This window comes from Humulus lupulus, chromosome 2 (genome assembly GCF_963169125.1).
Source record: "Humulus lupulus chromosome 2, drHumLupu1.1, whole genome shotgun sequence".
NCBI classification, from domain to species: Eukaryota; Viridiplantae; Streptophyta; class Magnoliopsida; order Rosales; family Cannabaceae; genus Humulus; species Humulus lupulus.
This window is the reverse complement of record NC_084794.1, coordinates 232,623,155-232,635,460: the sequence shown is the minus strand read 5'-3', so window position 1 is coordinate 232,635,460 and position 12,306 is coordinate 232,623,155. Positions and strand designations below refer to the sequence as shown.

The 12,306-nt window shown below is 36.7% G+C and overlaps 1 non-coding gene across 1 annotated transcript; it reads left to right on the top strand.

The window, feature by feature from the left end:
* Nucleotides 1–1,837: 1,837 nt before the first annotated feature.
* Nucleotides 1,838–1,944, top strand: LOC133820800 (small nucleolar RNA R71). The gene has a single exon (XR_009887200.1). It is a non-coding gene; the product is annotated as a small nucleolar RNA R71 (small nucleolar RNA).
* Nucleotides 1,945–12,306: the final 10,362 nt, after the last annotated feature.

Sequence of the window (12,306 nt, the reverse complement as noted above, 5' to 3'; positions counted from 1 at the left end):
ATGACTCAAAAGGCCTCCTAAATTTAGCAAAGGGCTGCTTTGAATCCACCCATGTAACTTGGCTTTCTTCCTCTTCACTTAAGTTTTCAAGCTCTTCAAGTGATCTCACCCCCACTCCATCTTTAAAAGCTTCCTTGTGGAATTTTTCAGCGACAATACTCTCAATTACACTCAGCCTAGAGCATTCCTCAACCTCATCCGGAAACTTCATAGCATTGAACACGTTGAAAGTCACTTGTTGGTCATTCACCCTCATAGTAAGCTCTCCTTTTTGTACATCAATCAAGGTCCTCCCGATAGCTAGAAATGGCCTAGCCAAGATAATAGGAACATCTTTATCCACTTCATAATCAAAAATGATAAAATCAGCCGGAAAAATGAATTTATCAACTTGCACAAGTACATCTTCAATTTTTCCTTCCGGGTGTGCCATAGAACGATCCGCTAATTGCAAAGTGACTGTGGTTGGTCTTGCTTCTCCAATCCCCAACTTCTTGAAAATTGACATGGGCATCAAATTGATACTAGCCCCCAAGTCACAAGGTGCTCTACCAACATCTCTACCACCAATAGAACAAGGAATTGTGAAGCTGCCCGGATCCTTCAATTTAGGAGGAATTTTACTCTTCAATATATTACTACACCCTTCAGTCAACGCTATCGTTTCAAATTCACCAAGCCTCCTCTTTTTAGTTAAAATATCCTTCAAAAACTTCACATAGTTGGTCATTTGCTCCAAAGCTTCTACCAACGGTATATTGATGTGAAGTTGTTTCAAAACATCTAAAAATCTCTAGAATTGACCATCTTGTTGCTGCTTTTGAAAGAGTTGAGGAAATGGTGGAGGTGGCTTGCTTATAGGCTTTCCTATGGCATTTTGCGGAGGAATTGTTGCAGCAATTGCTTCAGGATTAGCATTTAAAAAATTTTATTTCATAGCTTTGTCTCCTTTGTCCACACTACTTTGGATTGAAGTGGGCTCGTTGTTTCTAGTACAATTATCTCAGTCAATTCCATATTTTTACCACTCCTCAAGGTAACCGCCTTGCAATGCTCCTTGCCATCTTTCCTTGGATTTTCTGTATCACTAGGCAAGGTGCCTTGTGGTCTATTCCTTAGCTCATTAGCAAGCTGCCCCAATTGAGTTTCTAGATTTCTCAAGGATACCGCTTGACTATGAATCACAGCATCATTCTTGGCCATATATTCTTTCATTAAACTCTCCAAAGAGCTTGATTGAGACACTTGTGGAGGAGGTGGTTGAGCTCTTTGTTGTTGTTGAGAAAACCTCGGTGGATATGTAGGCTTGTTTTGCATTGGTGCTCTGCTTGAACTAGCTCCTTGACCCCCCCCCCCCCCCCCCCCCCCCAATGAGAATTTTGGATGATGCCTCCACCCTGGATTATAAGAGTTCAAATATGGGTTATTTCGGTTGGCATTTTGATTCCCCACATAACAAACCGAAGCAGGATTCGAAGGAAAACTCTCAAATGCATGCCCATCTCCACAATAAACACAAGATACATCGACAACTTGCCCCATAGCAGTTGGTTGTACCATTCCCCCCAAACTCGTGTTCTTGAGAAGGTTAGTCATTGAAGAAACTTGAGCGGTCAAAGCTGTCAATGCATCAACTTCAAGTATACCAGCCACTTTTCGACTTGTTGAGGCTCTAACATTGGACCATTGATAATTGTTGCTAGCTATCCTCTCCAAAATCTCATAGGCTTCATTGTAGGACTTAGAGAGAATATCCCCATTAGCTGAAGCATCTAACACCATACGAGTGGAAGAATTGAGCCAATTGTAGAATGTTTCCATTTGTATACAATGAGGAATCCCATGGTGTGGGCACTTTCTCAATAACTCCTTGAATCTCTCTCAAGCTTCACAAAATGATTCATCTTCCAGCTGTTGAAATGACATAATTTCATTGCGAAACTTGGCATTTTTGGAAGGAGGGAAGTACTTCATCAAGAATTTTTCAGCCAACTCATTCCATGTAGTCACTAAGTCGGGAGGAAGGGTGTTGAGCCAAGCTCTAGCTCGATCCCTCAAAGAGAAAGGGAACAATTTCAACCTTAGGGCCTCTTCACTCACTCCTTATAGCTTGAAAGAATCACTCACCTCCAAAAATGAACGAAGATGAAGATGAGGATCCTCAGTAGGTAGCCCACTAAATTGACCCATTATTTGCAACATTTGGAACATAACGGGCTTTAACTCAAATTGGGGTGCTTGAATTTCAGGCCTAACAATGCCCAGATTGGGCTCATTAAACATGGGGGTAGCATACTCCCTTATGGCTCTCTCTCCCTCTATCATCAGCCATAGCAATTATGTTAGTGACATTATTAGCACCCTCAACTCCTTCAACCTCTTCAGTCATATTAAGGCGATTTTGAGCCCGTTGTTCCCTTAGTCTTCTTCTAATTGTTCTTTCAATCTCAGGGTCAATAGGAGCTAGTTCAATGTCTTCTTGCTCGTTCATATAGTAAATCACCTGAGAAAACACAAGAGCAAGCAAACAAAGTCAGCTCAATAAAGAAAAATAAATAAATTGCAAGTAATTGATATTACAAAAATTTCTAATTCCAATCTCCGGCAACGACCCCAAAAACTTGTTGTGATAAATTTAATATTTGATTTTAAATACGCAAGTGCACGTAATCACACAAGTAATATAATGATAAGTAAATCGTCTCCACAGGGATCGCAAATGAGAAAAAATAAGCAAAATAATTACTAAACAATTTTAAGAAATTAAAAATCAAGTGGATTGTTTATAGGCTAAGCAAAATATTAAAAAAATGAAAATACTGAAATTAAAAACTGAACTGAACAAGAAAATTGAGAGAAATATATGGATTGCAACATGGACTTGAATTATTGAATTCCCCTATATTATTCATCATGAACAAATTGCGGACAGATTGCTGCAACAATTTTCTAGCAAAAATCTTAGGATAACAAAAATTCATTCAAACACTCATAAAACTTTCCCAAATTTTATGACATTAATTCTTCTACCTAATTAAACATATTCCTATGCAAAATCATATTTAAGAATGCAATTCAAAGTTTAATTCTCAAATGTTACACAAGGAAAATAACATATCCCTATGTTACTTACTAACATAACTTAACCTAGAGTATGACTTGTGTCATCCAAGTTTTTCCTATTACATTTAATCTTTCCAGCATTAAACATAATTAAATAACTTGCCATTGCTGGCCAAACAACAACAAGAAATTAATATAAGCACACTTGAATGACCAAGGGAGATTTTACTAAAATAAAGTGCAAGAAATTGATAGACTATAACATAGGCTTCATCAACAATCCAAGCCACCTAAGAATTAGTTCATGGCTGAGTTCATAAACATTAATCCACAATCAAAACAGCCCATAATATTCAGATTTAGAATCCAACTCAGAAATTAATAAAATAAAGTTTAGGAAAAGAAGAAAGAACAAATCCAAAATGATACTTGAGCTTTCTTTGTTTGTCCTCCTTCTTCCTTGTTGATATTCTTAGTTTTTCTCCTTTCTTTTTCTGGTTTTCTTTTCCAAAAATGGCTGCTACTTCCTTCCTATGGCTGAAACCCTCTTTTGTGTATATTATGATTTTCTCCTCCCTTTTCCAAAAGTACCATATTGCCCCATTTTTCTCCAACAACATGAAGTATCCTTTCTTTTGTTTTTGTCCTTTTCTCCAATATGCTGACTAGTTCTTTCTGCCCTTGCCACCTCAGCCAAAATGTCAGCTCACCCATTGACTGCCACATGTTCCACGTGCCCCAAAATCTGCCTGATCAAAATGCTTTAATGTTGCTGCAGCAAACCTGATAATTCAGTCATCAACAACATAATTTCATCAAAATAGTTTCATATGTTAGCTCATTCCTTTGTGCAAATATTTATCTATGAAATCATTATCTTTAACCCACTAGCTATTAAAAACTAAAAAAAATTAATTAAACTAAATTAAGATAATAAAAACACCAAAGTTAGCTACAAAAGCTAAAAATAAACTAACACCACCCATGATTTTTTCACAATTATAAGTTCAAAGGCACATGAAATAACTCTTTATTCAAGAGTTATCACTACTCAAGCACCTGGTATGACTTCTACAGACCCTAGTTCCCCTACAGGTAAACCAGGTATTGTCTTATCTACCAATTCAGCCATACCTTTCCCTGATTCCTGGATTATGGATTATGGAGCTACGAGGCATATTTGTTCCAGTATCAAATGTTTTTAATTTCTTAATCCCATATATCCAACTAAGCTTATATTGCCTAATAATGATACATTGTTTGTTCATCACAGTGGCTCTATTGCACTACATCAAGACTTCATTCTTACAGATGTCCTCTATGTTCCATCTTTTAAATATAATATAATACCCGTTAGTTCTTTGACTAATCAAGGCTCCATTTTCCTTTCTTTCAATTCTAATTCTTTTTCTATATAGGACATGAACTCCAAGAAGATGATTGGCACGGGTAAAGCCAGCAATGGACTATACATCCTGGACAATCCCTCTTCTTCTTCTCATGTTCTTTCCATTTCTGCTAAAACATGGCATTCAAGATTAGGCCATCTTTCTCATAAACTATTAGACTTGCTTAAATCTACTTTGCATTGTAATACTTCCAACTTACATAAAACTACTCCTTGTTTCATCTGTCCAAAGGACAAACTCAAAAAATTGCCATTTCATAATAATAATCATTTTTCTGATAAGCCTTTTAATCTTGTACATTGTGACATATGGGGTCTTCACCATATTCCTTCTCATTCTAATCATAGATATTTTTTAATCCTTGTTGATGATTGTTCTAGATTTACTTGGCTATATTTTCTAAAACAGAAATCTGATGCACTACTTGTTGTTCCTCAGTTCATATCACTAATACTAACTCAATATAACTGTGTTCTCAAAAATTCTCGATCTAACAACACCCCAGAGCTTACCTTCAAAGATTTTTCACTAAAAAGATAATTATACATCAGTTTACTTGTGTAGAAACTCCTGAACAAAATGTCGTTGCTGAAAGAAAGCATCAACATTTGTTAAATGTGGCTCGATCACTCTATTTCCAAGCTAACCTACCTATAAGTTTTTGGTCAGATTGTGTCTCTACAGCCGCTTACATTATCAATAGAATTCCTATGCCTAATCTACACAATATATAACCCTACGAATTATTGTACAACAAACCCCCTGATTATGCTCATTTTCGATCTTTTAGATGTCTAGCCTTTGCATCTACAATTACTGCACAAAGGACAAAATTTGAGTCTCGTGCTAGAACTTGCATTTTTATGGGATACCCTCTTGGCATTAAAGGATACAAGTTGTATGATCTTAACACCAAAAAATTTTATTTCTAGAAATGTAATTTTTCATGAACATATTTTTCCATTTCACAAACTTAATACTTTTCACTCTCATATTGATCCTTTCTCTAATATTGTCCTGCCTTCTACTGACATTACTAACACAGCTATCATTGACTATCATCAAAATATATCCACTGCTCCTCCTACTGATACTCTTCTACAGGACAATGATATACCAGCCCCCTCACCAAATGATTCAGCACCAAATAGAGCTCCTTCAGTCCTTGGCTCAATTCCTGATACTACTGATGCTACTTCAGCACCATCTGACCCTATTATCAGACGCTCCACTAGGCCTACAAAGCCACCTTCTTATTTACATGACTTTGAATGTCATTCTTCACTTCATACTACTTCTTCTACTCTCTATCCTATTGCTCATTACATGTCTTTTTCTAAATTATCCTCTGCTCACAAAGCCTTTGTTTTTGCAGTTTCTACACAGCATGAACCTCAATCATACAAAAAGGTCATTTTGCATAACTCTTGGATAAAAGCTATGGATGCTGAATTGGAAGCACTTCTGAACAATCACACATGGACCATTGTTCCTCTTCCTCCTAATAAGAGAACAATTGGTTGCCGATGGGTCTATAAACTTAAATTTCACAACGATGGTTCTATCGAAAGATATAAAGCGAGATTAGTCGCTCAAGGATACTCACAGCAAGAAGGGTTGGATTACTTTGACACTTTGTCACCTGTAGCCAAAATGGTTACACTAAAATTACTCTTAGCTATATCCTCTGTCAAACAATGGCATACTATACAAATTGATATAAAAAATGCTTTCCTAAACGGTGACTTAAATGAAGAAGTATATATGTCTCTTCCCCAAGGACTTAATATCTCTAATTCCTCTTATGCAGGTTCCAATCAGGTTTGTAAACTCCACAAATCAATATATGACCTCAAACAATCTTCTCGACAGTGGTATACCAAGCTCTCGGAGGTTCTCCTTTCTACTGGATTCAAGCAGTCCCAAGCTGATTACATACTCTTCACATGTGGTCATGGTCAACACTTTATTGCATTACTTGTTTATGTGGATGACATCATCATAGTTGGTCCCACTCTCATCCTTTTACACCAACTTTTGGCCTCCCTTCATGGTCATTTCAAACTTAAAGCACTTGGTACACTCAAATATTTTCTTGGCTTTGAGATTGCTCGTTCTACAGTTGGCCTCTTCCTCTCACAAAGGCAGTACACAATTAACTTACTTACTGATACAGGCTATCTTGGTAGCAAGCCAGCAAAGACCCCTATGGATCCTAGACTAAAACTTGACAATGTACAAGGTGATCTTTTTACGAACCCTTTACAGTACAGAAGGTTAATTAGTCGGCTCCTCTACTTGACACTTTCTAGACCCCACATCACCTATTATGTGCATACTCTAAGTCAGTTCATCTCTTCTCCTCACACTACTCATCTACAAGCTGTCCACCATTTATTAAGGTATTTAAAAGGGAGCCCTGGACAAGGCTTACTCTACTCTGCTGCCTCTTCACTCCATTTTCGAGCCTTCTCAGTTTCAGACTGGGCTTCTTGGCCTCTAACCAGGCATTCAACCATTGGTTTTTGCATATTTTTAGGTGACTGTTTAGTTTCTTAGCGCACGAAGAAACAACCTACAATTTCCAAAAGTTTTGCTGAAGCAGAATATCGAGCTTTAGTCGCCACTGCCAGTGAGCTTTACCTCTTAGCTGATCTTCACATCCACTCTTCTCCACCTGCCTTTATTTATTGTGATAACCTCTCAGCTATCCATGTTGCCAATAATCCAACATTTCATGAAAGAACCAAGCATATTGAGCTTGACTGCCACTTCATTAGAGACAAAATCAAAGCTGTTTCTATTTGCCTTATTCCTGTTTCTAGTTCCTTACAACTAGCAGATGCTTTTACCAAGGCTCTTCCATCTACCACTCTACACTCCCATATCAGCAAGATGACCGTTCACAACATTTACCGTCCATCTTGAGGGGGTATTAGGATTATTGTCTTTAGTTTTATTTTATTTTTTCCATGTATTTCATTTAGCATTAGTTCTGTTATTATTCAGTTAAGTTGTTTAGTTTTACTATCATTAGCTATAAATATAGTCTTTGTACTTTTGATTGTAACTCTTTGACTTTTGATCAATACACAGTTTTCTTTTCTTGTTCCACAATACATAGTACAAGTATTGATGGACCAAAAAAAATCCTAGATTTCTTCAATGTCAAAATCAAGTTTGATCATAATGGGGGTAATTTTTTATGTGTTTATTTTGTATATACATACAGATTTTACAGTGGATGGCTTCCATGCACTCAAAATTAGAATCTCAAAGTCCTTTTGAAATCCTTCCTCTTGGCTTTCCTTTTCCTTTGAAAAGTACAAGGCATTCAAAACAAGACGAATTGCAAATCATGATTGGGAATTATTTTAGATAATATATATCTAACTTGTGGCAATATCTATCTTTGTGGTGTCTCTCATTGCCACAAGTCTAGCAATGTATATGCTTACTCCCTAGCTAAAATGGCTCTGAGTCTCGACCATGCATTAGTTTGGTGGCCAAGAATGATACCTATTATTAAGCTTTAGTGTATTTGGTTTGTCAACTTAATTTATTTTTTATGTTCACATTGTTGTATTTTCGTGGTTATTTTTTATGGCCAAGAATGATACCTATTATTAAGCAAACGTGTATTGCACGTTGTTTATGTCTAGTGTGTATATATATATAAGAAGAATATGAAAGGTAAGTTGTGTAAGTTGAAAAATAAATTGTTAAATAATATAAAAAAATATTTAAAATGATATAAGAAAATAGTCAAAATAATTTATAAATAAATAAGAAAATTACAAAAATATCCTTTCAATTTAAATAAACTTAATTAGAAGTAAAACTATGGGCATAAACCAATATTTGTACAAAAAATATTGGAAAATAAACCCATAAACTTGAAAGTTTAAAAAAAAAAGTCACAAAATAAGTTTTTTGAAAAAAACCCCATACTTTTGTAAAGTTGCTTAAAAATGCCATAAAACATGTCATTTCCTCAAAAAAAAAAAAAAAAAAAAAAAAACTATTCAACCCAAGCCCAAAGAAATAGAAGTCCAAATACCTAAGCCATTGTTCTCCATCCGTTTCGGAGCCAAGCGAAAAAGTAGCAAAAGCCACCAAGCGAGCTAGTAAGTCGTGCCTCCCTTCCACCAAGTGTTAGTTGCAGAAGAAGCATCCAAAGGTTGATCTCCTCTACACGCATTTGTGCTCCACACACAAATATATTGACAAGTGATGAATTCACGCGAGTGGGCATCGTTTAAGTTGCGGCCACCTTTTAACAAGTAGGTCGCACACACACAACAAATGTTATGTATGACTTGTTCTGTTCCAACCACGCATCCACTGTCTCCACAATCTACCACTCTCATGTTGCATCGATCAAAGCTCGACATGAGTCCATGCTTGAATAAATTCACTAATCAATGTAGCCACGTGACCCAATTCTCTTAGCTTATGTTTGGTAGAGAAGAAAAGAATAAGGAAAGAAAGTGTAGAAGATAAAAGTGGAATGAAAAAGAAAAATGAGATGTTTGGAAATGTTTTGGGTATTTCTCGAAGGTTGATGCCACTTCAACCATCCCTGCCATGTGGTCAGAAATTATCCATGTGAGGAGAGGTTCTCGGAGGTTGATGTCATGTCAACTATCCCATATGAGTAATTGGCAACCACCCGAGTATTTATCCCCTGAGAAGGGAGGTTGGAAGGGAAAACCACTGCCTATGAGCTTGTTAGCAAGGAGTGAGTACATGTGTTGACTCCTTGGATTTCCCGAGGAACCTCCTCAAGAGACAAGCTAGCACATTTTTTGAAGATCAGGGACCACAATAGATACGACCATCCATACCGCGCACCCACTTTCCTCTAACATTTCGACGAACCATCACCCCGTACACGGAGCACCAAGGACTGGCTTTACCCTCTCAATGGTCCCCTTTACCTTTCTATTAGGATGCAGAGACCACAAATTTTTTGCAAAGAAATTTCTAGAGGCCATAACTGCCCAGGAACCCTCACCTCTCGTCGACATGTGTCAGGAATTTTTTGTGCAACCCCCCACTTAATTGGCATATTAATGTATACGTTTCTTACTTAATCACCCAATCTTAATCCATCTATGCGGCCTATAAATGGGGCATGGAGGGGTCATTTCTAAAGGATTTAAAACCTTACATTTGGAATCCCTTCTTTTACCTTGGAGCAAGACTATCATCTGCCCAAGTTGTAAACCCTAAATAGGATTGTGATTTCGGCGAGCCTTCTTCACTACAAGTGACTTGTGGGCTAGGCCTTATTAACGGCTGAACCATGTAAAAATCCTACTGATTCCTTCATTATCTTCTGCAAGCTTTCTTTTCATTTTGTAGTTGACAGAAATTTTGGTCAACATTTTGGTGGTTTCATTGAGAGTTGTGGAAAGTTAAGGAAACCTTGACCATGGTGGACACTAGGAACGGGTCTCGAGTATAAACTGATCCTCCCTTGCATGAAGAGAGGCGCGAAAATATCCCACCGCAGAGGGGGATGAACAACCACAAGGCAAGGAGTACTACCTAGATGACAGGTATGATAGTTACGAGCTAGAAGACGGCTTCGACGCCGATAAGGATTACCTCCGGAGGATGAAATCTACAACACAGCTCGTCCCTAATAGTCCGGAAACATAGAGGTAATCAACCTCCGAACTCTAGTTGTCCAACAAGCTGAGTTTGAGGCCTAAAGGACTAACACGACTACTTTAATGGAGGCAATGAATGCCAAGAGGACCGCACTCGCAGCCCAGGGGCTCCCCATTGACCCACTTGCATAGGGATCACCCCAAGGACAGCAAGTACCCCTGGTAGCTCCTCCGGCTCTGAGTACCCAAGGCGCAAGTCCCTAGGAATCCAGTGTCCAAAGTTGGCCTCACTTTAAGGTAGGTGAGGCAGCTGCCTAAGGCCTAAAATATTGGAGCCCTATTTTTTTATACTATCTTATACATATATATTATATATATTTCAAAATTCAAGATATTTATTGTTCTTTTTTTTTTAATATTTTTAAACTTTAAAAAGTTGAGTCATAAGTCTATATGGTTTATTAGATTAAAGAGTTTAATTAATAATCTGGTTTATTGCAGCTTCGTATTATAGGTTCATGGTCCCTAGATCACCTCTGCCCTACACTGCCAAGGGTAAGGATGTCAAAAGAAAGATTTGTTAAGAGAAATGACTAAATTGCAAAGGAATTAATTTTCTAGGGCAAGGAAATAATTATTTGATAATTATGGGTAATTGATTAATTGTGAATTAATTAATTATTTAACTATATAGTTTTTATTTTGAAAAACTATAGGTTAAAATTAATATTAATCTTGTTTGGATTAATATAAAGAGAGAAAATAATAAATATCTTATTTGTAATATGATATTTATTTACTTAATTTAAAATTGATATTTTAAGATAAAGTTGATTTTAAATTAACTGATATTTATGTTGGAATAAATATCTTGTCTTAAGAGTTGATTAAATAAACAAATGAGAAAATTAGGGCAACCCTAATAGGGATGGGCGACGCACATTGTACAGTACAGTGTGTGACGCCTAGCATTAGGGGTTTTATCCCTGGGATTTGAATTTTGAATTTCAAATAAATTTGTTTAGTCAGTTATTAATTATTCCTTTTAAATATGATTTAAATAGATAATTAAATGAAAATGTCAAATCAGTTTTAATTTGAATTATATTTTAATTAAATAAAGAATATTTAATTAGATTAAATATGTTTCTAAATATGATATACATGATATTCAGATAATGGATGGATAATCAAACTCTCTCTAAAGTGATATTTTTCTCTAAACCTAAAACTATTCTAAACATTCTCTTTGTCAAAACACTCTAGATCTCATGTGTTGAGTACATCTAGGGAGTCACATAAATCAACCTTTTGAATCATACGTGCCCACACACGTCCTTGTGTGTTTGAGGATTGGTCTGGAAGATCATGGTGTGAGATCTTAGAACATTGGATAGGAAGATCGTTGATTTATACAAAAAGACTCAAGGACCCTTGATAGGCTACAAGAGGTAATCCATGATCAATTTATATGTGATTTAATATTTATATATGTATATGATCCTGGCTGGTATTAATATTTATTAAAATAGGTCCATATATTCTGTTGCGTACCTTTGATTTGATCATTTAATACCAACACATGCCACATAGTAACGCATTTAATCAATTAATCACACATATATCCAATTATGCCCTCCCGACATGTTAATCAAGGCACTAAACCTTATTAGCATTTTTGGGACGTTACAATTTGTGTCCAAAGTGACAAACAGTGCATTATGTTCTTTAACATCCTCTTAGAAGCCTGGCAGTTAGAATGGACCGAGGAATGCGAGAATGCCTTCCAATCACTTAATACCAACATGTCACAACCTCTAGTTCTTTCAACACCTACACAGAGTGAGATATTGTTCCTATACCTCGCCATCATCGAGCACGCCATCAGAGCCTCCCTGGTGTGCGATGAATGGCGAACACATCATCCCATCTACTATGTCAATAAACGATTACTGGTGGCAGAGTCTCAATACCCATTAATGGAGAAGCTAACATTTTTTCTCCTGGTGTCCTCTCAAAAGCTCCATCCCTATTTCCAAGCACATGTCATTAAAGTTTTGACAAATCACCCACTGTGACAAGTCTTACAAAAGCCAGATGACTCCGAGAGGTTGCTAGAATGGGCTATAGAGCTTAGATAATATGATATTACATACCACTCGAGGACGGCAGTTGAAGGACGAGCCCTAGAGGATTTCGTTGCCGAATGCACTAGC